The sequence below is a fragment of the Peromyscus californicus genome, unplaced genomic scaffold (genome assembly GCF_007827085.1).
Source record: "Peromyscus californicus insignis strain IS unplaced genomic scaffold, ASM782708v3 Scaffold_6__1_contigs__length_162567912, whole genome shotgun sequence".
In the NCBI taxonomy this organism is placed as follows: Eukaryota; Metazoa; Chordata; class Mammalia; order Rodentia; family Cricetidae; genus Peromyscus; species Peromyscus californicus.
This window is the reverse complement of record NW_026294584.1, coordinates 30,432,887-30,437,467: the sequence shown is the minus strand read 5'-3', so window position 1 is coordinate 30,437,467 and position 4,581 is coordinate 30,432,887. Positions and strand designations below refer to the sequence as shown.

At 37.9% G+C, this 4,581-nt stretch overlaps 1 pseudogene; it reads left to right on the top strand.

Moving 5' to 3' along the window:
* The first annotated feature begins 899 nt into the window (after positions 1-899).
* Positions 900-4,378, top strand: LOC128098734 (40S ribosomal protein S17-like; annotated as a pseudogene).
* The last annotated feature ends 203 nt before the right edge of the window (positions 4,379-4,581 follow it).

Genomic DNA, 4,581 nt, shown 5'->3' with positions numbered 1-4,581 from the left:
CATCTGGAGAAGCACTTTCACCAGCTTCATGTTAGATCTTCCTTATGAGAATTGGTGGATCTGACTCAGCACAAGGGTGAAGATTCAGTGAGCTCACTCTCATGCAAACCCATGAGGAGTTTTGAGTATTTCATCAGTAATTCTAGCTCAAAAATTCTATGACAATTACAGGGATTATTAAAGAATATATGAAGAGGTTTTTTTGTTGTTGTTGTTTTCTCTCTTCTCAACTAATATTAAAGAGGCAGTGATTCTCTCTCTCTCTCTCTCTCTCTCTCTCTCTCTCTGTATGTGTGTGTGTGTGTGTGTGTGTGTGTGTGTGTGTGTGTGTGTGTGTGTGTGTGTGTGTATGTTTGTGTGTGTGTGTAAACCAGCCAGAACAATTGAGGCAAATTCAATTCCCAAACTATTCCTTGTGGCTGGCTGCTTCTAGCTTTTTTGAGGAATATATGAGCAGTTATTGACGATGATAGAAATTGCTGGCTTTTTGATGATGCTTTTACTCTGATATAACCATTAGTGCTTGGGACATTGTTTTCTGCAATAAGAAATTTCCTTTACACAGGATAGTTTAGGAATTTTTTTTGTTGCTGTTTGCTTATCTTCCCCACCCCCCAACTTTTACTAAAATTCCTTGCTGTCTTGTCTCACTGGGATTTGTAGATTTTGCTTTTGTGAAAATTTAATGAATTTTAAAGCATTGGAAAAAAAATCCCCCCTGTCAAATCAGTGGTAACAGTTGATCTTCTGGAGGGTTGGCCCCATATATGCACCTATGGCAACATGAGTGCATAATTTTGGGAACCAGTTTTAGAGAATTTTTAGGAGCTTACTGTTAGAAGCCCAGAAAAGTCGAACTCCAAGTCAGAGCAGCTGTAGAGATTGGTTAAATAACAAGTATGTCTGGACTTTGCACGGAGACTATTCCAAAGGATTCCTGGGAAAGGAGGAAAATGATGCTGAGAGCAGCCGAAGAGGAGCTTGGCTGTAGGGACCACTTATGCCAAGGTCTGCAGGATTCTGAGAACCGGTCAAGAGAGTTATTTTATGTAGAAAGAACAAAGCGCAAAAGAAGAGAAGTGTGGGCAAGGGGAAGGAAAGAATGTATTACCGAAGATATTTATATGAGACAGTGAGGAGCTGTCTGCTGGCTCGGGGCGAGGGCAGGCCAAACTTCAAGGTCTGGGGCGGAGAGAAGCTTAACTAAAGTGTGGTTAATGAGTGATTTGCACAGACTGATCGGTGGAACAGCAATTCAGCTAGTCACTTTTGAAGCAAAAACCAGGAATGTAGAGCTTGTTTGCCTTCTCACAGCTAAAGGAAGAGGAGCGAGAAGAGCCAGCCTTATCTCTAGAAAGGAAAGGAGCCTAAGGTTTCTTGGCCTTCCCCAGTTCCTGGGAGTGTGTGATCAGGGATGGTTCCACAGAGTTGGGTTAGAAGCTGGTTTCTCCAGGCAGCTCGGAAACTTTACATCTGCAACATTTGTGCCTCTATCCCATCAGCTTCCTGGGATGTAGAATGGGCATGTTCTGACACATGCCCAGAGGACACTGATGCAGGAGGGTGCAGGTCTGGGGCTGCAAATGAAGTGACAAGTGATCACAGCACAGTGCCCAGGTGCCTGCCAGGTCATCCCGAGAAGAGCATCTTCTTGTGTGATACTGTTTTGGGTCCAGGCTGCAGTGGATACCCAGAACTGCCATCTTTTGGAGACAATCCTCTGGCCCTATGAGATGTGAGATGTTTAGACATAGGGAGCTAAAGCTTTCTTTCACTTTGTGGCGAATTAAATATTCAGTTTGAATACATTGCTATTTTTTAAAACTGACTTTTAAATCCTTCTGTCATTCTAATTAAGCTTGTCTTCATCTCCGGAGCTTGGCTAGCTCTAAGGCAAGAAATAAAGGAAGCTTGCTTGCTAGGCCAGGCTGCCTAAGCTCTCACATCTCTACTTGAATTGATTTGCATTATAATGCACATGGGCAGGAAGATAGGTAAATTGAATGTGTGATTAACTGAGCAAAGAATAAAGCCCATATAGAGTTAACATTATTGCTGGCTTCTTGCAGGTCATTTCTGAAGGATGGAAACAGGCACTCTCTAGGAATGAATGTATGAAATATGATGATTATCTTATTGAATATAAAACATTTATTACATCATTCAGTTTCCTTTTATTTTACATGAAATGTATTAAACAATATCTAAGATGAGAGGTAATCACACTCTGTGGAGGTAGCCAATGCTTGCACGGTGGGAAAACCAGTGGATCTGGAAATGATCTAGTACTAACTTGGAAATTTTGCTAAATAATATGACCCTACTCATAATCATACTCCAGCATTTTTATGTAGTTCTACAAAACCAGCTGAAGGGATTTCTCTAATATCTGGTGGAAATATATATATGTGAACTTTATTAGGCTTTGGAGACATTTGAGTACAACCCTAAATGACAGTCATCTTGATAATAATAATAACAATAGTAATAGTAATACTAATAATAAAGATTGCTAGATGCTGTAAAAGTGTAGGTATCTGTCTTCAACTATGATTTTGTACTACCATGGGTTTTCCTTTGGGTATGTGGTAACCATGGTTGTATAATCAGATAGTATTTAGGATAAACATTTCTTTTGAAAGTTACCATGAATTCTGGTTTTCACACTCCTGATGTTTTGGGAAACACTTTGCCCATCCACATATATCACTTTTAGACTTCACAATTCAATTGCACAGGTCTGTATTAATCACAACAATACATATGTAAATGTTAATATTTCATTGTCTCTTCTGTGAGGTGTCTGTGAACGGATTTTGCATAATCAAGCTAATAGTATTCGTGAATCTGCATGATGCCTCTGGTTTATTCTGTCTTGATTCTTTTCATTTCCTTAAAACCACTCATTTTAAGAACATGTTTATTTCATAGGGAAAAATCCTATTTTTAATTGACTGTATTCTATATAACATGAGATTGATAGTGTTTTTATAATTTAATTATATACAGTAAAAATGTGCTTAAATGCATGTGTCCATTTAGGTGAAATTAAAAAATAAGTGAAGGTTTACTTATTTCTGAAAAATCACAGCTGCTGATATTTTGCAGCATATGAATAACATAAACACAATAAATTTCTTTCTTTGTTAAGTGATTTCTAGAGTAAATATGATTTTTTTTAATAAGAAGTAAACTGGTCATTTCTACTCTGACACTAGGAATACAAATTTAACATATGAATTTGAACACATTAAACTTGACACTCCTTTCTTTTTACAAATAAATAGTTATTAATTTTTGGTAGAGAGAGTTCAAAATGTTGTCTTTAATGTGAAAGTAAAAACTCATGTGATGGCATGTACTTTATTCTTTGGTAGTTTAAACTGCACTATGATTCTATTTTTTAAAAAGAAATTCTTACTGTCAGAAGGTGAAATAAAATTTCAGCCAATGAAAATGTAGCATATATAAATGATCAAGCCAGTGTGGTGTAACAACTCATAGCATCCACAAATGCTCCTAACAGTCTGTCTGTCAGTAATAATTTAAAGAACAAGAGATGGTACCAAAGCAAGTCAGTCATAGGGCAGCAATTTTGAACATTTGAAGTTCTGCAGTGTAACTAGTCTAGTGAAGAAGCCAAGACTTCAAGAGCCTTTTTATTCAATATATGTTCCCCATTTTCTCCTGATTTTGGTTCAAAAAAACAATGGTAGTGCTTCATTTTAGTCATGAAGGATGTCAATATTTTCATTTTGTTAAAAGCGAATTAATCAAAAGTTTGTGAAACAAGGTAATAATTGTGTTTCCTAAATGAATATTGAGGAATTACCCATCAAGTATGCGGGCACCGAGGGTCTTCCAGTGCTCACTGCAAATCCAACCTGACTTGTACTTAGAATTCATACTTGGCTAAGGGACAGGTTTCTGTTTTGTTTTTTATTCTAAAATAATAGAAGTCTGCTCTTTTACTATGATCCACCAACATAGTTTCTTTTGAACCAAGACTGAAGAAGGTAGCCTGAATTGTTATGGAGAAGTACTACATGAGCCTGGGTAACAACTTCCACACTAACAAGCCTGTGTGCTAAGAGATCACCATTATCCCCAGCAGGAAACTGTGTGACTATGTCACACATCTGATGAAGGGAACTGGGGGGAGGGGGGTCCCATGAGAGGTATCTCTATCAAGTTTCATGAACAGGAAAGAGGAGAGGTAATTATGTTCCTGAGGTCTGACTTCTAGATCAGATCACTGAGGTAGATCCTGACACCAAGGAAGTGCTGAAGCTTCTGGACTTCAACGTCAGCCCTCTGTCCACAGGTCACTCAGCCTACAGTTGGGATGCATTTCAAAACACCACGTGGAGCTATTTGAATCTGTTCTGCAATATTTTCAATAAGCCTGGGAAGAACTAAAATAAAAATAAAGTTAGAAGTTAACCTTCAAGAAACCTAGATGTGGTGATTTTATGTTTATGAGAATCTGTAATAATGCCGTGATGTGTTTGTTGCCCTTTAAGCTTCAACAGCTTTGCAGCATCACTAAACTGCTTTACCGTTTCCATTTTCATGAACCAT